This window comes from Salmo trutta, chromosome 13 (assembly GCF_901001165.1).
Source record: "Salmo trutta chromosome 13, fSalTru1.1, whole genome shotgun sequence".
Lineage (NCBI taxonomy): Eukaryota > Metazoa > Chordata > Actinopteri > Salmoniformes > Salmonidae > Salmo > Salmo trutta.
The window spans coordinates 1,959,117-1,983,875 of NC_042969.1; the positions used below are offsets into that span (position 1 = coordinate 1,959,117).

A 24,759-nucleotide genomic window follows, 5' to 3' on the forward strand; every position below is an offset into this window, starting at 1 on the left:
TTACTTACAGGCTCTAACCAATAGTGCAAACAAGGGATTAGATGAACATCAGTAACCAACAGTAAAAAGACAGGCTATATACAGTAGCGAGGCTATAAAAGTAGCGAGGCTACATACAGACACCGGTTAGTCAGGCTGATTGAGGTAGTATGTACATGTAGATATGGTTAAAGTGACTATGCATACATGATGAACATAGAGTAGCAGTAGCATAAAAGAGGGGTTGGTGGGTGGTGGGTGGGACACAATGCAGATTGCCCAGTTAGCCGATGTGCGGGAGCACTGGTTGGTCGGCCCAATTGAGGTACTATGTACATGAATGTATAGTTAAAGTGACTATGCATATATGATAAACAGACAGTAGCAGCAGCATACAAAGAGGGGTTGGGGGGGCCAAACAATGAAAATAGTCCGGGTAGCCATTTGATTACCTGTTCAGGAGTTATGGCTTGGGGGTAAAAACTGTTGAGAAGCATTTTTGTCCTAGACTCGGGACTCCGGTACCACTTGCCATGCGGTAGTAGAGAGAACAGTTTAAGACTGGGGTGGCTGGGGTCTTTGACAAATTTTAGGGCCTTCCTCTGACACCGCCTGGTGTAGAGGTCCTGGATGGCAGGCAGCTTAGCCCCAGTGATGTACTGGGCCGTACGCACTACCCTTTGTAGTGCCTTGCGGTCAGAGGCCGAGCAATTGCCGTAACAGGCAGTGATGCAACCAGTCAGGATGCTCTCGATGTTGCAGCTGTAGAACCTTTTGAGGATCTCAGGACCCATGCCAAATGTTTTTAGTTTCCTGAGGGGGAATTGGCTTAGTTGTGCCTTCTTCACGACTGTCTTGGTGTGTTTGGACCATTCTAGTTTGTTGTTGATGTGGACACCAAGGAACTTGAAGCTCTCAACCTGCTCCACGACAGCCCCGTCGAAGAGAATGGGGGCGTGCTCAGTTCTCCTTTTCCTGTAGTCCACAATCATCTCCTTAGTCTTGGTTACGTTGAGGGATAGGTTGTTATTCTGGCACCACCCGGCCATGTCTCTGACCTCCTCCCTTTAGGCTGTCTAATCGTTGTTGGTGATCATGCAGTCATGGGTGAACATGGAGTACAGGAGGGGAATGAGCACGCACCCCTGGGGGGCTCCAGTGTTGAGGATCAGCGTGGCAGATGTGTTGCTACCTACCCTCACCACCTGGCGGCGGCCCATCAGGAAGTCCAGGATCCAGTTGCAGAGGGAGGTGTTTAGTCCCAGGATCCTTAGCTTAGTGATGAACTTTGAGGGTACTATGGTGTTGAACGCTGAGCTGTAGTCAATGAATAGCATTCTCACATAAGTGTTCCTTTAGTCCAGGTGGGAAAGGGCAGCGTGGAGTGCAATAGAGATTGCATCATCTGTGGATCTGTTTGGGCGGTATGCAAATTCTGGTGGGGATAGGGTTTCTGGGATAATGGTGTTGATGTGAGCCATTACCAACCTTTCAAAGCACTTCATGGCTACGGACGTGAGTGCTACGGGTCTGTAGTCATTTAGGCAGGTTGCCTTTGTGTTCTTGGGCACAGGGACTATGGTGGTCTGCTTGAAACATGTTGGTATTACAGACTCAATAAGGGACATGTTGAAAATGTCAGTGAAGACACCTGCCAGTTGGTCAGCACATGCCCGGAGAACACGTCCTGGTAATCCGTCTGGCCCCGCAGCCTTGTGTATGTTGACCTGTTTAAAGGTCTTACTCACGTTGGCTACGGAGAGCGTGATCACACAGTCATCCGGAACAGCTGATGCTCTCATGCATGCCTCAGTGTTGCTTGCCTCGAAGCGAGCATAGAAGTGATTTAGCTTGTCTGGTAGGCTCGTGTCACTGGGCAGCTCGCGGCTGTGCTTCCCTTTGTAGTCACTGCCATCTTCACTGCCATCTTGCAGAGTTTTGGGTATTCTTATTAAAACAAGTATGCAGGTCTTGGTCACAGGACAGCTCCAATAGTGTATCATCAAGAACTGGTGACAAACTGTGAGTCTCTTCAGGTCTGGTGAACGGATTACCCATCCACTGCTTTCCTGTGCGTGCATCCGATGTGACCCCATCAATTTGTGAATGTGATCCATGTCTACATCACGTACGTCAGCCAGAGTTGAATAGGATGAACATAGCGAAAATGCCTCGATCCTCGGTCTCTCCAGACGCCTAGCTTTTTCTTGAAATCTGCAATTTTATCGTTTGCTTGGAAAATGTCACTTACGTGTCCCTGCATGGATAGGTTGAGCAGCAGTCTTGTCGGTAGGCCTAAAGATCCCAATATAACGGTCCCATCATAATCCACGTTCAGTTATGTACTTGTTCATAACATGACATATTTTACCTGCAGTTGTATTCTGAGCCAAATCTTTGCAACAAATACATATTCATATACTTTATTTAGCGAATATATACAAGAAGTGGAGATTTGAAAGTTGTCAGTTGTCTAATCTAATTGGATAGCAAATAAACTTGATGTCCGGGCTCTGTCTAAAACCTGCATGTGATTGAATATCATCTGCCATATCATGGATTCTGGGTGTGACAGTGTAATTGGAAAGTGGGATTTCACTGATCTTTGTAGCAGCAGTTGAGCATAAAATCTCTCGGCAAGCATCCACGACTGAGGGCATGACCAGCTTTTCAACTATAGTGAAAGGAGCCTGGCACTTGGAAATGTTATGAGAGACTACCTGACTACACCGCTTGCGTTGCGTGCACGAGTGTTGCAAAATGAATTTAGAAATCCATGTTATTCAACGAGCGTCTGCGTTGCCAAGGGCTAAAATAGAAGTCCTTTCTATTTCTGATGCAGATCGCACTGTAAGTCCTGCCTCTCCCATTTCCTCATTGGTTTATAGAAGCAGGTACCCACGTGCCATCTCCTCATTGGTTACGAACTGAGTTGCCGGTTGTCATGGTAATACTATGAAAGTTTAGATGTCAATCACCATATAAGTTCAAAGATGAAAAAGCATGGAAGGAGGAGAGATGACTAGAAACGATTCGGTTGACCGTTTTATGTGTGGATTAATTGTCGGAGTAGAGGACCTTGTGCATTTCAGGTAAAATAACAACCTAATGTTTATATCCCAGGATAAATTAGCTAGCAATGGAAAAAATACATTTATGCACGATGGCGCACGCGCGCAGCCGGTATGGGTTCCATATGACGGTTTTATTAAACTCTCGTTGTCTGGGAAATGATTGTGCAGCATTTTTTGGTGGTTGGTGAAGTTGTCTGGGTTATCCTTGAGATGTGGATGCTTTGTTTCTAAATGTCTGTGCATTTTCAAAGGCTTCATATAGCTGCCGATTTTGGCGGGGAGCTGTTATTTGAAACAAATCCAGGGAGAGCCAGAGAGAGAGTGTGCAGCGCAGCAGGGCTAGCTTGTGTGTGTGTGTGTGTGTGTGTGTGTGTGTGTGTGTGTGTGTGTGTGTGTGTGTCTGTGTGTGTGTGTGTGTGTGTGTGTGTGTGTGTGAGTGAGTTTGGTGTGGCTAAACTTCGTCATGGTAACACAATTTGTTTACTGTGGCCTGCATAGTTCAACGCATTGCGCAAGTAGGCCTATGACTAGTTTTAAGTATTTATTCAAGTCAAATATGCCACTGACCACAAAAACCCCCAATCATATTCAAGACAAATATGCAGCAGACCGGCAGGCATTCTTCCACTGACTGTCACATTTTATTGAGACCACACTAGGCACACTTGATATTGCGCACACAGCAGAGAATCAGGGATGAGGCGCATCATCGAGCACACATGAAATACTATAGCATCAACTAATTCTCGAACCCTGAGCAATATGACATTTAATTGATTCCAAATTACATGACCCACCCCTGGACCACATTTTTTTAAATACTAAACCATCCCCCTGATTGAAATTGAAAAAGAATGGCCCTCCCCCATTTTCCTCCAGTTAACTATTGTGTACAATTCAAACTCTCCCTAAATGTAGCAGACAGATATAGTGGGCTATGACCGGAGGCGTTGAGGTGTAATCCTTTGAAAATGGAATGTCAATATATGCTATTCAAAAGTTGGAATCCTTAATTTAGCTGCACAAACTGAATGTGCCACAGACACCACTAAAATGTACTTCTAATATCGGGAAAAGTAACAGAGACCACAACAATGACACTGTAGAATGGATTAGCAGCAGAGCTGAATCCAGACTGAATTTAAAGCTGGTCTCTGTAACTCTTAGGCACACCTGAATTCTGTTACAACTGAGTTGTTGGGATGGGAAAAAGATGCTTGTTAGAACGCCCACACTGACAGTACTGTTGACACGGATGATATAGATAAATGAAGCATGCTAATGTGCTTTCCAGGGGCTCAATGCTCCAGGAAATAGATAATCCAAGGACCTGTCATCGCTCGGATTAACTCGTAATACGAACAGAGGATTAGGCAGAGAATATTATAAAAGGTGAATATGGGCTACCAGTCTGAATAACAATATTTGCACAACTTAAAACAAACTACAGAAAGTTATTATTCAAAACAAGGTACTGTGTCAATGCTCATAGATCATAAACGAAACCTTGTGTGAAATATAGAACACACAGTGAAAATGTGGGTTACTACCCATACAATATAAATATCTATATTAAAATGCAATCTAATGTAGATTATACAAAAAAAAATTTACACTGAAAAGCCCTACAAAGTTAAATTGGGAAGCCGATAAGGGGACGTTGAGAAGTTTTGGGGGCATTCGTGATGCACAAGATGTTTCGAAAAAACGTGCAGATGTTGAATGGGTGGAGGATGTCAGAGTGAAATGTAGCTGCTGCAGGTGCCAAGATACACCCTGCATCAGAAATAGACACAGGTAGACACCAGGGCTCCAGCCACAAGTTACTGGCACATGGTGAAGTGGACTTGGCACCGGCAGCTAGCGAACAGATGTTAGATCCAGGACAGATAATTACATCAGTGAGCGAGCAGACATTTTTCCACTTAATTTCAGTCTTTTAAAAGTGTGACTAGTCCCGGAGGCCCTCGGCTAGCGAGACGCCCCCGGACCCTTTCCTGGTAGGGTGCCCAAGGCATTGCATGGCGCCCAGTAGGGTTGCTGATCGGTGGGTCTTCAACCTGGCCTAGGCCTCGGTAGGGGGGTGTTAGTCCTGGTGGTAGAAGAAAGTGGTGGGGGGGGGGGTGTGTGTGTTGGGGGGGGGGGGGCAGAAAAAGCTGTCAGCAAAATGAATCTCTTTTGTTGGGTTGAATGAGGATACACCCGGGCTAATTAAATAGTGCTCAGATGACACATGCATTGTTGATGAAATAACAAATAGGCTTTTGATTGGCAATTTCACCCTTCATCAAGTGCCAACTTGACATCAACGGTAGAGTGGAACCTTCAAAAAACCTGAAAGGTAAAGGAAATGTATTTGATGTGTCAAAAAGCAACAAAAAAATGGTTGCCTAGATAAGCCAGGTTATTTTGTTAATGGAAGTAGCATTGGTTAATTCTGTATTGCATGTGCATAAAAAAATGACCCCATCCTCATTGACTAATTCTGTATTGCATGTCCATAAAAAAATGACCACCTCCTCCTGTCTGCCTTAAAAAATAACGTTTCTACTTCATTTTCTGCCTAGTTTATGAGGGTACACTTATGACCAGATTTTCTCTTACAGGTGTATATCATGGCTCTTGCTCTGTTCTCTATCCGACAACTCGGTTGCATTTGGTACTAGGAAAATAACTTTGGCGTGCTCTTCCCGCTCAGCGTCCAATGATTCTTCATTAATGTCTATCGGGGAAGATAGTTAATAGGTTAGTGGGAACAGGACCATTTCTAAGTAGATCTTAGTTGCAATTTAGCGACCCAGATCCACAATGCCATGCCGGGATTGAGCTCCAGGACAATGGTTCTCCCCGGCTCAGGCCCACAATAAATCTCACCTTAAAAGGAAGTTAACTTGTTCTGCTACATTGCTTAATGAGCTGAACGAGTAAACAGTGCTGTGTTACTTTCTCTGATTGATCGGTGACAGCGTCTTTATGGCCGTCAGATGAAACTCGAAGGGACAGCAATGGGGGGCCTCGTGGCAGCCACTTTCACCACATCCCTCCTCAGTAACAAATGTGTTGGCGTGTTTGTTTCCTCAACACTCAATATAATAAAAGGGAGTAGGTAGTCCTCCAAAGAGGTGACTTCACAGCTTTTATGATTGTGTGGGGGCTGAGTGGGCGGAGGGGAAGGCGGCTGAACTGCATTAGGGAAATTTACAGTCCAAAAGACATTAGATAATTCACGGCGTGAAACAATGTAATAAATAATGGGCGCGGGCAAATAGGCTTCCGCATTGACTATCACCGAGCGACAAAGACCTTTGTTGCCCTTCCCGATGCAAGTGGGCACCAATAACCCCCCTCCTGACAGCAACCTGTCTGAAATACAAGTGCCCTTCACCCAACCTATGAGAGACGCACTACGGGATAAATATGGAAGGTTGATCTAGCACTTTATTATGAATAATGAGGACATCTGCATAATATTGAACAGCTTCTTGATATTTTATATAGGGACAGTACATCCTCTAAGATGAATTTTCTTTATTCTGAATTTCTTCATTAAGGGTATTACTCCAACTCATTTCTGATTGTAAAATATCGAAGTAATGGTTCTTTTTTGACATTAAATGAGAGACACTTCCACCCTTTATTAAACCTCCATTTCCATTGATTGACATTGGTTCTGATCTTCCTCCCCGGATCCCAATAGGCCTACACATCCACAGACTGTCATGGGAATAGACATCGCAGCTATGCAGTTAAGTGCTCTCTCTGATTCTAATCCACCACTCACGCCCTTATTTAACCTACAAAGAAGTAGGAATTAGTCGGAAACTCAAAAGGGGTGATGATATTAATTTAACAATCCTTTTGATCCCAATGTGCAAATTGTTCAATCAGATAAACAAGGTAGATGGATTATTTTAAATATGTTCTTGGAACATAAAGAGATTTGGCTCATTAATCTATACGGTCCAAATAATGATGATCCATGCTTCTTTGAAAATAGATATAATAATTTATCAAGCCTACAAGAAATACAAGACTCTATTATTTTGGTGGGAGATTATAATAAGCTTTTAATTACCTCAATGGACCGTAAAGGAAATAACACTACAAACTATCACCCTTATGCACTTAATGAAAACACAAATATCATGGATATAATGGAACTAGTGGATATATGGAGGCTTAAATATACTGAACTAGTGAGATCGGACCATCAAGTAATTGGCATATACAGTGCATTTGGAAAGTATTCAGACCCCTTGACTTTTTCCACATTTTGTTACATTACATCATTATTCTAAAATGGATTAAATTCCACACAATACCCAATAATGGTTTTTAAAGATTTTAACAAAAAGAAAACAGAAATAACTTATTTTCAGAAGTATTCAGACCTTTTGCTATGAGACTCGAAATTGAGCTCAGGTGCATCCTGTTTCCATTGATCATCCTTGTTTCTACAACTTGATTGGATTCCACCTGTGGTATATTCAATTGATTGGACATGATTCGGAAAGGCACACACCTGTTTATATAAGGTCCCATGGTTGACAGTGCATGTCAGAGCAAAAAACAAACCATGAGGTTGAAGGAATTGTCTGTAGAGCTCCGAGACAAGATTGTGTCGAGGCTCAGATCTGGGGAAGGGTACCAAAACATTTCTGCAGCATTGAAGGTCCCCAAGGAAACAGTGGCCTCCATCATTCTTAAATGGAAGATGTTTGGAACCACCAAGACTCTTCCTAGAGCTGGCTGCCCGGCGAAACTGAGCAATCAGGGGAGAAGGGCCTTGGTCAGGGAGGTGACCAAGAACCCGATGGTCACTCTGACAGAGCTCCAGTGTTCCTCTGTGGAGATGGGATAACCTCCCAGAAGGACAACCATCTCTGCAGCACTCCACCAATCAGGCCTGAAGCCACTCCTCAGTAAAAAGGCACATGACAGCCCGCTTGGAGTTGCCAAAAGGCACCTAAAGACTCTCAGACGATGAGAAACAAGATGATCTGGTTTGAATAAACTAAGATTGAACTCTTTGGCCTGAATGCCAAGCGTCACGTCTGGAGGAAACCTGGCACCATCCCTACATTGAAGCATGGTGGTGGCAGCATCATGCTGTGGTGATGTTTTTCAGCGGCAAGGACTGGGAGACTAGTCAGGATCGAGGAAAAGATGAACAGAGCAAAGTACAGAGAGATCCTTGATGAAAACCTGCTCCAGAGTGTTCAGGACCTCAGACTGGGGCGAACATACAGCGTTCGACAGGACAACGACCCTAAGCACACAGCCAAGGCAAAGCACTAGTGGCTTCAGGACAAGTCTCTGAATGTCCTTGAGTGGCCCAGCCAAAGCCCGGACTTGAACCCGATCGAACATCTCTGCAGAGATCTTAAAATAGCTGTGCAGCGATGCTCCCCATCCAACCTGACAGAACTTGAAAGGAGCGGCAGAGAAGAATGGTAGAAACTCCACAAATACAGATGTGCCAAGCTTATAGGGTCATATTCAAGAAGACTTGAGGCTGTAATTGCTTCCAAAGGTGCTTCAACAAAGTACTGAGTAAAGGGTCTGAATACTTATGGAAATGTGATATTTCATAATTTTTTTATAAACCTGTTCTTGCTTTGTCATTATGGGGTATTGTGTGTAGATTGATGAAGGACATCAAAAAAAAATGTAGAGTAAGGATGTAACGTAACAAAATGTGGAAAAAGTCAAGGGGTCTGAATACTTTCTGAAGGCACTGTACATTACTTTTACAGAATTTCCACGTGGGTGAGGATATTGGACATTTAATCAAAGCCTATTGGATGACAACTTGTTTTTAACCAGGACAGAATAATTTAGAACTGACTTTTTCCTACATGACATACAGTGCCTTGCAAATGTATTCATCCCACTTGGTGTTTTTCCTATTTTGTTGCATTACAACCTGTAATTTAAATAGATTTCTATTTGGATTTCATGTAATGGACGTACACAAAATAGTCCAAATTGGTGAAGTGAAATTTAAAAAAATGAAAAACGTAAAAGTGGTGCATGTATACAGTGGGGAGAACAAGTATTTGATACACTGCCGATTTTGCAGGTTTTTCTACTTACAAAGCATGTAGAGGTCTGTCATTTTTATCATAGGTACACTTCAAGTGTGAGAGATGGAATCTAAAACAAAAATCCAGAAAATCACATTGTATGATATTTAAGTAATTAATTTGCATTTTATTGCATGACATAAGTATTTGATACATCAGAAAAGCAGAACTTAATATTTGGTACAGAAACCTTTGTTTGCAATTACAGAGATCATACGTTTCCTGTAGTTCTTGACCAAAACTCACAGGCGTCGGTCTGGCGCAAACCCAACACCTCTCATCACCCCGAGAACATCATCCCCACAATGAAGCATGGTGGTGGCAGCATCATGCTGTGGGGATGTTTTTCAGGGACTGGAATACTGGTCAGAATTGAAGGAATGATGGATGGCGCTAAATACAGGGAAATTCTTGAGGGAAACCTGTTTGTCTTCCAGAGATTTGAGACTGGTACGGAGGTTCACCTTCCAGCAGGACAATGACCCTAAGCATACTGCTAAAGCAACACTCGGGTGGTTTAAGGGGAAACATTTAAATGTCTTGGAATGGCCTAGTCAAAGCCCAGACCTCAATCCAATTGAGAATCTGTGGTATGACTTAAAGATTGCTATACACCAGCGTAACCCTGGAGCAGTTTTGCCAGTGGCTAGATGTGACAAGCTTATAGAGACATACCCCAAGAGACTTGCAGCTGTAATTGCTGCAAAAGGTGGCTCTACAAAGTATTGACTTTGGGGGGGGGGGGGCTGAATAGTTATGCAAGCTCAAGTTTTCCGTTTTTTTTTTCTTCTAATTTCTGGTTTGTTTCACAAAAACAAATATTTTGCATCTTCAAAGTGGTAGGCATGTTGTGTAAATGAAATGATACAAACCCCCCAAACATCAATTTTAATTCCAGGTTGTAAGGCAACAAAATACGAAAAATGCCAAGGGGCGTGAATACTTTCGCAAGCCACTGTAATTTGTCTGTCGGCCCTGCTTTATAGACCAAAAATGGCTAAAGAAAATTGTGAATAATAAAAAGTATACCAGTTTCATTTAAGGACCAAAAAATGTACAGCTGTGTCATAGAGATTGCAAAATAGTTGGATAGAGATGTTTGATGTACCGAATCCATGGCACTATGGTTTATGAACTGATACAAAAAAACAATGCTGGATTAAAAACTTATAGTTTTTCCATTTTAAATTATACAAAATTCTTGCAACCAATGGAATGTTATACAGTATATACAACCATCCCAGCTCAGCAGATTTTGTTGCAAAGAGAATGATTAGATCATTTGTTTTGTCTTTAATTTACAATATGTAGAATCTATGAGAATAGAAAGGTTCAGAACTTTTTTAAAAACATCTCAGCACAGTTGAAAAATATATGGCAAATAGAAATCAATACTGGATGGTGTTCGGTTATAGATGGGAGTGGTTGAGTGGAGCTGAAGGTTGGGACTAAAAACAAACAAAAAATAACTATTTAAAATATGCTGTGTCCATAAAATATATATAGTATGTATAAGCTGGAAGTAGAAGCCTAAGAGTTGTTTTCCATTAGTTTACTCCATTTAGGGGAAGGATGGTAGGGATAGAGGAAAATAATCAAGTAAAATATATGAAACAATTTTAATATATATTTTATATATACATAATTACAAAACAATATGGGGGATTGGAAATGATGCAGACAATTACATTTACGTCATTTAGCAGACGCTCTTATCCAGAGCGACTTACAAATTGGTGCATTCACCTTATGGTATCCAGTGGAACAACCACTTTACAATAGTACATCTACATCTTTTTTTGGGGGGGGGGGTTAGAAGGATTACTTTATCCTATCCCAGGTATTCCTTGAAGAGGTGGGGTTTCAGGTGTTTCCGGAAGGTGGTGATTGACTCCGCTGTCCTGGCGTCGTGAGGGAGCTTGTTCCACCATTGGGGTGCCAGAGCAGCGAACAGTTATGACTGGGCTGAGCGGGAACTGTGCTTCCGCAGAGGTAGGGGGGCCAGCAGTCCAGAGGTGTATGAACGCAGTGCCCTTGTTTGGGTGTAGGGACTGATCAGAGCCTGAAGGTACGGAGGTGCCGTTCCCCTCACAGCTCCGTAGGCAAGCACCATGATCTTGTAGCAGATGCGAGCTTCAACTGGAAGCCAGTGGAGAGAGCGGAGGAGCGGGGTAACATGAGAGAACTTGGGAAGGTTGAACACCAGATGGGCTGCTGCGTTTTGGATGAGTTGTAGGGGTTTAATGGCACAGGCAGGGAGCCCAGCCAACAGCGAGTAGCAGTAATCCAGACGGGAGATGACAAGTGCCTGGATTAGGACCTGCGCCGCTTCCTGTGTAAGGCAGGGTCGTACTCTGCGAATGTTGCAGAGCATGAACCTACAGGATTGGGTCACCGACTTGATGTTAGCGGAGAACGACAGGGTGTTGTCCAGGGTCACGCCAAGGCTCTTAGCACTCTGGGAGGAGGACACAATGGAGTTGTCAACTGTGATGGCGAGATCATGGAACGGGCAGTCCTTCCCCGGGAGGAAGAGCAGCTCCGTCTTGCCGAGGTTCAGCTTGAGGTGGTGATCCGTCATCCACACTGATATGTCTGCCAGACATGCAGAGATGTGATTCGCCACCTGGTTATCAGAAGGGGGAAAGGAGAAGATTAATTGTGTGTCGTCTGCGTAGCAATGATAGGAGAGACCATGTGAGGATATGACAGAGCCAAGTGACTTGGTGTATAGCGAGAACAGGAGACGGCCTAGAACTGAGCCCTGGGGAACACCAGTGGTGAGAGCACGTGGTGCGGAGACAGATTCTCGCCACGCCACCTGGTAGGAGCGACCTGTCAGGTAGGACGCAATCCAAGAGTGAGCCGCGCCGGAGATGCCCAACTCGGAGAGGGTGGAGAGGAGGATCTGATGGTTCACAGTATCAAAGGCAGCAGATCTGTCTAGAAGGATGAGAGCAGAGGAGAGAGAGTTAGCTTTAGCAGTGCGGAGAGCCTCCGTGACAGAGAGAAGAGCAGTCTCAGTTGAATGACCAGTCTTGAAACCTGACTGATTTGGATCAAGAAGGTCATTCTTAGAGAGATAGCAAGAGAGCTGGCCAAGGACGGCACGCTCAAGAGTTGGAGAGAAAAGAAAGAAGGGGTACTGGTCTGTAGTTGTTGACATCGGAGGGATCGAGTGTAGGTTTTTTGAGAAGGGGTGCAACTCTCGCTCTCTTGAAGATGGAAGGGACGTAGCCAGCGGTCAAGGATGAGTTGATGAGCGAGGTGAGGTAAGGGAGAAGGTCTCCGGAAATGGTCTGGAGAAGAGAGGAGGGGATAGGGTCAAGCGGGCAGGTTGTTGGGCGGCCGGCCGTCACAAGTTGCAAGATTTCATCTGGAGAGAGAAGGGAGAAAGAGGTCAAAGCATATGGTAGGGCAATGTGAGCAGGACCAGCGGTGTCATTTGACTTAACAAACGAGGATCGGATGTCGCCAACCTTCTTTTCAAAATGGTTGACGAAGTCATCCGCAGAGAGGGAGGGGGGAGGGGGAGGAGGGAGGAGAAGGTGGCACAGAGCTTCCTAGGGTTAGAGGCAGATGCTTGGAATTTAGAGTGGTAGAAAGTGGCTTTAGCAGCAGAAACAGAGGAATAAAATGTAGAGAGGAGGGAGTGAAAATGTGCCAGGTCCGCAGGGAGGCTAGTTTTCCTCCATTTCCGCTCGGCTGCCCGGAGCCCTGTTCTGTGAGCTCGCAATGAGTTGTCAAGCCACGGGAGCAGGAGGGGAGGACCGAGCCGGCCGGGAGGATAGGGGACATAGAGAGTCAAAGGATGCAGAAAGGGAGGAGAGGAGGGTTGAGGAGGCAGAATCAGGAGATTGGTTGGAGAAGGATTGAGCAGAGGGAAGAGATGATAGGATGGAAGAGGAGAGAGTAGCGGAAAAGAGAGAGTGAAGGTTACAACGGCGCAATACCATCTGAGTAGGGGCAGAGTGAGTAGTGTTGGAGGACAGCGAGAGGGTAAAGGATACAAGGTAGTGGTCGGAGACTTGGAGGGGAGTTGCAGTGAGATTAGTAGAAGAACAGCATCTAGAGGTCAAGCGTATTGCCTGCCTTGTCAGTAGGGGGGACGGTGAGAGGGTGAGGTTAAAAGAGGAGAGGAGTGGAAAGAAGGAGGCAGAGAGAAATGAGTCAAAGGTAGACGTAGGGAGGTTAAAGTCACCCAGAACTGTGAGGGGTGAGCCATCCTCAGGAAAGGAACTTATCAAGGCGTCTAGCTCGTTGATGAACTCTCCAAGGGAACCTGGAGGGCGATAAATGATAAGGATGTTAAGCTTGAATGGGCTAGTGACTGTGACAGCATGGAATTCAAAGGAGGAGATAGACAGATGGGTCAGGGGAGGAAGAGAGAATGTCCACTTGGGAGAGATGAGGATTCCAGTGCCACCACCCCGCTGACCAGATGCTCTCGGGGTATGCGAGAACACGTGGTCAGACGAGGAGAGAGCAGTAGGAGTAGCAGTGTTTTCTGTGGTAATCCATGTTTCCGTCAGCGCCAAGAAGTCGAGGGACTGGAGGGTAGCATAGGCTACCGTTCCATTGTAATATTCGTTCCGTTGTAATGTATTAAGTTTCTACAGTACTGCTAGTTGACAAAGTTGGCTAGCTAGCAGTGCCTGTGGTGTTGACTTTGTTGACTTTGTTTGGAAAACGGCGTCGCTGCGAACGAATATAGCTGGCTAGCTAACCTTGATAGTTACTCTAAACTACACCTTTATCTTTGATACGAAGACAGCAAAGACAACTATGTAGCTAGCTAACATTACACTAATCAAATCGTTCCGTTGTTATGTAATGTAATGTAATGAAATGTAATATTACCTGCGGAGCGAAGTACAGCACGACTACTCACTCCAGCTCCAGCTCCAGCTACTTCAGACGTGCAGCAATGTTTTTTTTTGGACAGCAGTGGCTTCTTCCGTGGTGTCCTCCCATGAACACCATTCTTGCTTAGTGTTTTACGTATCGTAGACTCACCAACAGAGATGTTAGCATGTTCCAGAGGTTTCTGTAAGTCTTTAGCTGACACTAAGATTCCTCTTAACCTCACTGAGCATTCTGCACTGTGCTCTTGCAGTCATCTTTGCAGGACGGCCACTCCTACATTTATGGAAGCATGACAGGCGGACGTGTCATAGAAGGAGAAGCAAGACGCCTGACATTCCAGGCCCTCTGTGGTGTGATACTGTTAAAAAAACACAGATAATGCCAAGTGTGTGCAAGCTGTCATCCAGGCTAAGGGTGGCTTTTGAAGAATCTCAAATATAAAATATATTTTGATTAACACTTTTTTTGGTTACTACGTGAGTCCATATGTGTTATTTCATAGTTTTCACGTCTTCACTTTTATTAAAAAAAATTGTAAAAATAAAGAAAAACCCTTGAATGAGTAGGTGTTCTAAAACTTTTGACCGGTAGTATACAATTTTTAAATGGGGTGCAGATGTGGCCTGGGCGATTGAGAGTGCTCCCCCTGGCTGGCAAAATCTCATTGGAAATGGCAATAGGGTCCAAATGTGTTTAATCACTGAGCTGGGAATGTGGCTATCCATAGACCTGGCACATTGAATAAAGGGTTAAACCAATCCAGGTCTAACACAGACAGGGAGAGAGTAAAGTAACAGAGTAGGTAGTGAGTGAGTGAGTGAGTGAGTGAGTGAGTGAGTGAGTGAGTGAGTGAGTGAGTGAGTGAGAGGGGGGATGCAGCAGATTGTGACTCTCTCTCCCCTGGGTCAGGTCTGTGTTTTCCTCTGTCCTCTCCTTTGCTCTGTCTCTCCCAGGAGTCCTCTCATCCACAATATGTTTAAATTATGACAGCCTGGTCCTCTCCTGTGGCGTGTTAGGCAAAAATTAGAAGGGTGTAATGTGGGAGGAATCAGAGTCCCGGAAGCATTGACCTAATAGGGTGACTTTCTCAGCGTCTCTGGATTAGAACACTCTTCTGTTCTGGAAGACTAGTCAGATATTTATTATTAATGGTTTACTCTGCTCTATTGTAAAGTGCCTCAAAGGAAATTATACTAGTTTGTACAACAAGATCATGATATGATATATTTCTGTCTCTGAATACTTAAAGAAACAGAGGTGGAGAAAATAGAGAAAGATGCTGTTGTTGAAATAGATACCCTACATGACCAACAGTATGTGGACACCTGCTCGTCGAACATCTCATTCCAAAATCATGGGCATCAATATGGAGTTGGTTCCCCTTTTCGTCCTATAGAAGCCTCCACTCTTCTGGGAAGGCTTTCCCCTAGATGTTGGAACATTGCTGCGGGGACTTGTTTCCATTCAGCCACAAGAGTGTTAGTGAGGTCGGGTACTGATGTTGGGCGATTAGGCATGGCTCACAGTCAGCGTTCCAAATCATCCCAAAGGTGTTTATGGGGTTGAGGTCATGGCTCTGTGCAGGCCTGTTAAAATCTTCCACTTCCAATCTTGACAAACCATTTCTGTATGGACCTCATTTTGTGCACAGGGGCATTGTCATGCTGAAACAGGAAAGGGCCTTCCCCAAATTGTTGCCAAAAAGTTAAGATTTCACTTCACTGGAACTAAGGGGCCTAGCTCGAACCATGAAAAACAGCCCCAGACTATTATTCCTATTATTCCTCCTCTTTTATTCCTCCACCAAACTTTACAGTTGGCACTATGCATTGGGGCAGGTAGTGTTCTCCTTGCATCCGCCAAACCCAGATTCGTCCATCGGACTGCCAGATGGTTAATCATGATTCATCATTCCGGAGAACGTGTTTCCATTCCAGCCGACGCTTGGCATTGCGCATGGGGATCTTAGGCTGTTCTGCCGTGGAAACCTATTTCATGAAGCTCCTGTTGAACAGTTATTGTGCTGACGTCAGTTTGGAACTCGATAGTGAATGTTGCAACCGAGGACAGAAGATTTTTTGTGCTATGCGCTTCAGCACTCAGCGGTCCTGTTCTGTGAGTTTGTGTGGCCTACCACTTCGCGGCTGAGCGGTTGTTGCTCCTAGACGTTTCCACTTCACCAAGCAGCACGGACAGTTGACAGGGGCAGCTCTAGCAGGGCAGCAATGCGATAAACTGACTCACTACTTCACAGGAGATGCATTTGAACGTAAACATATATTCTTTTTATCAAAATGCATTTTTTGGTGGCAGAAATGCCTTCTGGAACATGTGAACTTTCATATGCCTTAATAACAAAATTGTATGCCACCTGTAAATAGGAATACAATTGTTAAATTACATGCCTAGTTGGTTTAGCCATGGAAAAGCCAGGAACTTTCCCACTAGCCATGAGTGGCTGAGATAATGGATTGGCTGGACATGCGTTGGGATTGGTCTGCCACGTAGCGTGCTTCCGTATATAACATGAGCTCCTCAGTACGTGTAGGTCATCTTTTCTAACGCAGCTTTTTTCAAGGATGCTCTCAACTTTCTGGAGGACCACATTTTGATGTCCGATGGAAGCATAGTATGATAGCTAAGGAGATGGAGAAAATTATGGCCTGTGATTGCAAACATGCGGAGGGAGTCGGTATAAAACACCATGGCATCCTTGACAGAGAGGGAGAAGCATTCATCCATGTATTCGAGTAAGAGAGTCTAGCTAGCTAAATTTTCAGATATTATACCTTTGTCAGAAAGTAGTTTTCTATAATGGCACAAGGCGAGACCCAAATGCAGACACAGGAGGCAGATGGTTGAGCTCCGATATTTATTATAACAAAAGGGGTAGGAAAAAGGCAGGTCTAGGACAGGCGAGAGTTCATAAACCAGGTCAGAGTCCAAACTGTACCAGGTGATAGGCAGGGGTTCGGTGAGTCCAAACAGTACAAGGGGATAGGTGTAACAGTTTAGCTTCCGTCCCTCTCCTCACCCCAACCTGGGCTTGAACCAGGGACCCTCTGCACACATCAACAACTGACACCCCGCGAAGCATCGTTACCCATCGCGCCACAAAAGCCAACTACTTCAGGTCTCAGAGCAAGTGACGTTACCCAATTGAAACGCTATTAGCGCGCACCGCCGCTAACTAACTAGCAATTTCACATCGGTTACATAGGCAAGCTCGAGGTCAGAACAGGCAGAGTGGTCAGGCAGGCGGGTTCGGCGTCAGGACAGGCAAGGGTCAAAACCAGGAGGGCTAGGAAAAAACAGAGACTGGGAAAAATAGTAGCTATGAAAAATGTTGATTGACTTGGCAAAACAAGACGAACTGGCACACAGAGACAGGAAACACAGGGATAAATACTCCGGGGATAATAAGCAACGCCTGGAGGGGGGTGGAGACAAGCACAAGGACAGGTGAAACAGATCAGGGCGTGACAGTTTTCATTGCAAGTTAAAGCGTACTGCTAGCTAGCTAACGTTAGGTGTATGATCTGTGTAGTAATATTATTTGTATCTCAGAGCCATTTGCTAGTGAACCTAGTTGGTTAGTTTTAGTTACCAGCAGATTCATGCAGGGCAGTAACGTTATGAGTTGGGATTATGGTTCATTGTTTAGGTAGCTAGCTAGCTACATGTCTAAACAAAAGACACCACTATGCAAGTAACCATTTCACTGTACCGTTTACACCTTCTCTATTCTGTGCTTGTGACAAATAAACATAGATTTTGTTTGATATAGTGTGTGTTTACCAGAGACGGTAATGTGAAGAACAACATGACCTGCACCAAAGTAAAATTAGGATATAACATTAGGCCAACTAGACAGTTTCCATGTTGTAAAATTCTCCGGGAGAATGCCCTGCTTTTATTTCGTCACACTCACAACTGTAAGCTATTTTATGTAATTAGCTCATCATTAACTTGTAAATAATGATCTTGTTGTGAGTTAATTTCCTGTAATAATGAACACAAATTATATAAAGTTAAGACTATATGATATGGTCATTATTTGAACTGGCTAGCCAGCTAACTTAACGTTAGCTATCTAACAAGCTAGAAATGAACCAAAACATTGTTTAGAAAGTTGCTTTTAGTTGCCTGGTTTGATAGATTGATATATACTAAATACATTTTTAAACGGATGGGTTTATTGGTGTTAAAATGCAGTCAAACTTAAATCCAATGCAGTCAAACTTCATTCTACCAGCATGTCACGTGCAACCAGAGGGAAAAAAAACTCTACACCACATTTACTCTGCAGAGAGCTCTCCCTCGCCATCCATTTAGTAAATCTGACCATAAGTCTATCCTCCTGATTTCTGTTTACAAGCAAAAACTAAAGCATGAAGTACCATTGACTTGCTCAATACGAAAGTGGTCAGATGACGCGAATGCTACTCTACAGGACTGTTTTGCTAGCACAGACTGGAATGTTCCCGGGATTCAGCCAAAGGCATCGAGGAGTATACCACCTCAGTCACCGGCTTCATCAATAAGTGCATCGACGACGACATTGTCCACACAGTGACCGTAAGTAGATATTCCAACCAGAAGCCATGGATTACAGGCAACATCCCCAATGAGCTAAAGGCTAGAGCTGCCGCTTTCAAGGAGGTGGTCACTAATCCGGACGCTTATAAGAAATCCCGCTATGCCCTCAGACGAACCATCAGACAGGCAAAGCGTCAACACAGGACTAAGATTAAGTAATACTACACCGCCTCTGACGCTCTTTGGATGTGACAGGGCTTGCAAACTATTTCGGACTACAAAGGGAAACCCAGCTGCGAACTGCCCAGTGACGCAAGCCTACCAGCCTACCTAAATTACGATCTTTTATGATCGCTATGAGGCAAGCAAAACTGAAGCTTGCATGAGAGCACCAGCTGTTCCGGGTTGACTGTGTGATCACGCAGTCTGTCGCCGATGTGAGCAAGACCTTTAAAACCTCTTACATCTAGACGTTCCGCTAGCGGAACACCTGCTCCAATAGCCAATGATGGGCGTGGCGCGAATTACAAATTCCTCAAAAATACAAAAACTTCAATTTTTCAAGCATATGACTATTTTACACCATTTTAAAGACAAGACTCTCCTTTATCTAACCACACTGTCCGATTTCAAAAAGGCTTTACAACGAAAGCAAAACATTAGATTATGCCAGCAGAATACACAGCCAGAAATAATCAGACACCCATTTTTCAAGCTAGCATATAATGTCACATAAATCCAAACCACAGCTAAATGCAGCACTAACCTTTGATGATCTTCATCAGATGACACCCCTAGGACATTATGTTATACAATACATGCATGTTTTGTTCAATCAAGTTCATATTTATATCAAAACACCAGCTTTTTACATTAGCATGTGACGTTCAGAACTAGCATACCCCCGCAAACTTCCGGTGAATTTACTAAATTACTCACGATAAACGTTCACAAAAAACATAACAATTATTTTAAGAATTATAGATACAGAACTCCTCTATGCACTCGCTATGTCCGATTTTAAAATAGCTTTTCGGTGAAAGCACATTTTGCAATATTCTCAGTAGATAGCCCAGCCATCACGGCTAGCTATTTAGACACCCACCAAGTTTAGCACTCACCAAAGTCAGATTTACTATAAGAAAAATGTTATTACCTTTGCTGTTCTTCATCAGAATGCACTCCCAGGACTTCTACTTCAATAACAAATGTTGGTTTGGTCCCAAATAATCCATAGTTATATCCAAATAGCGGCGTTTTGTTCGTGCGTTCAAGACACTATCCGAAAGGGTAAATAAGGGTTACGCGCCCGACGCGTTTCGTGACAAAAAAATTCTAAATATTCCATTACCGTACTTCGAAGCATGTCAACCGCTGTTTAAAATCAATTTTTATGCAATTTTTATCGTAAAAAAGCGATAATATTCTGACCGGGAAACCGTGTTTTCGTTCAAAGAGAGAGAAAGTAAACATGGAGTCGACTCGGGCACGCGCGCCCCGTCCCATTGTCCTCAGATCGACCACTATCAAAATGCGCTAATGTTTTTCAGCCATGGGCTGCAAAGCCACGATTCAGCTTTCTGGCGCCTTCTGAGAGCCTATGGGAGCGTTAGAAAATGTCACGTCATGCCAGAGATCCCTTGTTTTTGTTAGAGATGATCAAGAAGGCCATGAAATGGTCAGAGAGAGCGCTTCCTGTTTGAAATCTTCTCAGGTTTTGGCCTGCCAAATCAGTTCTGTTATACTCACAATCACCAAACAGTTTTAGAAACTTTAGGGTGTTTTCTATCCAAATCAAACAATTATATGCATATTCTAGTTACTGGGCAGGAGTAGTAAACAGATTAAATCGGGTATGTTTTTTATCCGGCCGTGCAAATACTGCCCCCTAGCCCCAACAGGTTAAGAGGTACAGTTGTGTGTTTCCTGTCCTTCATGGGATCACCAAATGAAACACACTCAACATGACTGTCCCCTAATTGCCCACGGACCATTCCCGCATTCTCAAAAGTAGAAATATCGTTTAATTCGCCAATTTTGGGGATTTAGGAGTTTGGCCAAGTCTTTCTTTGTGCTCTCTACCTCCAGATTGCATGGTATTTATGACCTGAGGTAATAAACCTGGTCTAGGAGAGAGAGTGAGAGGGGTGGTGGTTGCAGAGCCACGAGCTACATCCAGAAAGGGCCACGTCATGACACAGGTCAACATTCACATGGCCACAGGTTCAGACGGATTACCAGGATGTGTACTCAGAGCATGCACACGTGTCGTCACTGACATTTTCAACCTCTCCTTGACCGAGTCTGTTATACTAACATGTTTCAAGCAGACCACCATTGTCCCTGTGCCTAAGAAAGCGAGGGTAACCTGCCTGAATGACTGCCACCCGTATCACTCACGTCTGTAGCCATGAAGTACTTTGAAAGGCTGGTCATGGCTCACAACAACACATCTTCCACGCTGATCCTCAACACGGGGGCCCCTAAGGGGTGCATGCTTAGTCCCCTCCTGTACTCCCTGTTCAACCACGACTGCGTGGCCAAGCACGACTCCAACACCATCATTAAGTTTGCTGACAACACAACAGTTGTAGGCCTGATCACCGACAATGATAGGACAGCCTATAGTGACGAGGTCAGAGACTTCATTTACATCAACTGGGCTGTGGTCACCAACAAACTATCATGGTCCAAACACACCAAGACAGTCATGAAGAGGGCATGACAACACCTTTTTCCACTCAGGAGACTGAAAAGAGTCACCAGATCCTCAAAAATTGCCAAAGACTCCAGTCACCCAATTTATAGACTGCTCTCTCTGCTACCGCACGGCAAGCGTTACCGGAGCTCCAAGTCTAGGTCCCAAAGGCTCCTTATAACAGCTTTTACCCCCAAGCCATACGACTGCTGAACAATTAATCAAATGGCCACCCGGACTATTTACATTGACCCCCCCCCCCCCATTGTTGAAGTCCACAAGCGAAGGGACAAGGTGAGAGGAGTGGAGCGCATAGATTAGAGAAGGACTACAACGTGGCCGCTATGAAAGTGAACTGTGTTTACGCGTGATCAGGGGTGTATTCATTCAGCTGATTCTGTTGAAAAAAACAGGGATAAACACCTGAACTTGTCCAATAGAAACTCTCCCCCTTTTTGTTTTTACACTGCTGCTACTCACTGTTTATTATCTATGCATAGTCACTTTACCCTTACCTACACGTACAAAATACCTCGACTAATCTGTGCAGTTGCAAACAAGAGTTTCTATTGGACAAATTCAGGTGTTTATCCCCGTTTTTTCCCGTTTAAGAAACGTTTTTCAACAGCGTCACCAGAATGAATACACCCCTGATCACGTGTTAACACAGTTCACTTTCATAGTAGCCAGTTGCATGTCATTAGTAAAGTTTGAAAAAAGCGGCATAAACAGCTGCCCTGGGGAATTCCTGATTCTACCTGGATTATGTTGGGGAGGCTGCCATTAAAGAACACACTCTGTGTTCTGTTAGACAAGTAACTCTTTATTCACAATATAGCAGGCATAACACATAAGTTTTTCCAGCAGCAGACTTTGATCGACAATGTCAAAAACTATACTGTAGTCTAACAAAACAGTCACCACAATATTTTTATCATGAATTTATCTCAGCCAATCAGTCATTTGTGTAAGTGCTGTGCTTGTTGAATGTCTTTCTTGTTGAATGTAAAGTAGCATTAGATCTGGTCAAACACCATTTTTTTCAGAAGTTTACTAAATGTTGGTAACAGGCTAATTGATCGGCTATTTGAGCCAGTTAAACTGTTGTTGGGAAGTGGAATGACTTTTGCTCCTCTCCAGGTCTGAGGGCTCACCCTTTCTAGTAGGCTTAAATTGAAGATATGCCAAATAGGTGTGGCAATACCGTCCACTACTATCCTCAGTAATTTTCCATCCAGGTTGTCAGACCCGGTGGCTTGTCATTGTTGATAGACAATAATTTTTTCACCTCTTCCACATGCACTTTACAGAATTCAAAAGTACAATGTTTGTCTTTCATAATTTGGTCAGATATACTTGGATGTGTAGTGTCCAAGTTTGCTAATAAGTTTGCTAATCTTGCCAATGAAAAAATCATTAAAGCAGTTGGTTATATCAGTGGGTTTTGTGATGAATGATCCATCTGATTCAATGAATGATGGAGCAGAGTTAACATTTTTCCCAAAATGTAATTTAAAGGTGTTCCAAAGATTTTACTGTCATTCTTAATATAATTTATTTTGGTTTCATATTATCGTTTTTTATTTTTTTATTTTTTTTAGTCACATGATTTCTCAATTTGCAGTAAGTTTGCCAATCGGTTGGTCTGCCAGACTTATATGTCATTTATTTTGCCTCATCCCTCTCAACCATACAATTTTTCTATTCCTCATCAATCCACTGGGATTTAACAGTTATTAATGGGTGCATGCTTATTAGTAACTGGAATAAGCAATTTCATAAATGTGTAAAGTGGCGTCTCGTTCCTCCTCATTACACACGACAAGCCAGCAAATATTATTTTCATCATCAACATAAGAATCACTACAAAACGTATTGTATGACCTCTTATGCACTTTATTAGGCCCAGCCTTTGGAACTTTGGTTTTCTTAGATATGGCTACTATATTGTGATCACTACATCTTATGGATTTGGATACTGCTTTAAAGCAAATTTCTGCAGCATTAGTAAAGATGTGATCAATACACATTTTTACATTTTTTTACATTTTAGTCATTTTAGCAGACGCTCTTATCCAGAGCGACTTACAGTAGTGAATGCATACATTTCATACAATTTCAAACTTTTTTTTTCTGTGCTGGCCCCCCGTGGGAATCGAACCCACAACCCTGGTGTTGTAAACACCATGCTCTACCAACTGAGCTACAGGGAAGGCCAAAACAAATTCTTATTTTCAATGTCGGTCTAGAAACAGTGGGTTAACTGCCTTGTTCAGGGGCAGAACGACAGATTTTTACATTGTCATCTCAGGGATTTGAACTTGCAACCTTTAGGTTACTAGTCCAACGCTCTAACCACTAGGCTACCTGCCACCCCATACACGTTATGATTTCATTCCTGTGCTGTTTGTAACTACCCTGGTAGGTTGACGGCACTGGTTACAGTTTGAAATTTCTTGAGTGGGCAGCTTGATGAAACCCAGTCAATATTTAAATCACCCAGAAAATATACTTCTCTGTTGATATCACATATGTATATTATCAAGCATTTCACACATTATCCAGATACTGACTGTTAGCACTTGGTTGTGTTACGCAGAGTGGAACAGGGAAACCCAGGAACAGACTCAGACAAGGAGACTGGGAGGAAGTAACCAAGGTATTTATTGAAACACAGGGTGTAGATGGAGTACAGGCCAGGGGAAGCTCGGGCGGGTTGCAGGAAACCAGGTGCGGAGGCTGAGGCTGGAGCTAGAGTTGTTGGGACAGGGTAAGCAGGTCTGGAGGGGAAACCAAGGGAGCAGTAAAGTGGGGAATCCAGGGCAGAGTAGCAGGATGAGGAGACGTGGGACTGGAGGCAGGGACCAGAGTCAGAGCAGGCAGAACTGTAACAGAGAGGAAAACTGTGTCAAGCAAGAAAACAGGCACAAGAGGATCTAAATAGTAACAAATGGCTAGAAACGTTGACTGACTGAGCAGAGATTACGATCTGGCTGTGTGGAAGTGGTAGGACTGAGTATTTGTGGAGGTCTTGATTATGGAACAGGTTGGAGCTGGTGGGGATCTGTTCTGACTCCAGCGCACATGTACCCGCCCACACAATCACAAACACAGAGAGAGAGAGAGAGAGAGAGCACTGCAGGTCAAGGAGTCACACATGATGCAGTAGAGGGCGTGGCAGGAGCAGATGTAACAGGTTGTCTATAGTAGCTTTCCTTCAAGAGTGGGCTTTAGGTGAGGCAGATTTAACCTGTAGCCATATTACTTCAACATTATTTAACATGAGATCCTCTCTAAGCTTTACAGGAATGTGGTTCTGAATATAGACCGCAACACCGCCCCCGTTGGTATTTCTTTTCGGTAGATGTTATGTACAACTACCAATGTATCATCAAAGGTATTATCTAAGTGAGTTTCAGAGATAGTCAGAATATTAATGTAATCTGTTACAAGCAAGTTATTGACTTCATTAACCTTATTTCTTAGCCTACCTCTTTCTGGGTTGCTTGATTATTTT

At 43.8% G+C, this 24,759-nt stretch overlaps 1 pseudogene; it reads right to left on the minus strand.

Annotated features, from left to right (window-relative positions):
* Window positions 1–10,970: 10,970 nt before the first annotated feature.
* Window positions 10,971–12,071, minus strand: LOC115204873 (uncharacterized; annotated as a pseudogene).
* Between the last annotated feature and the right edge of the window lie 12,688 nt (window positions 12,072–24,759).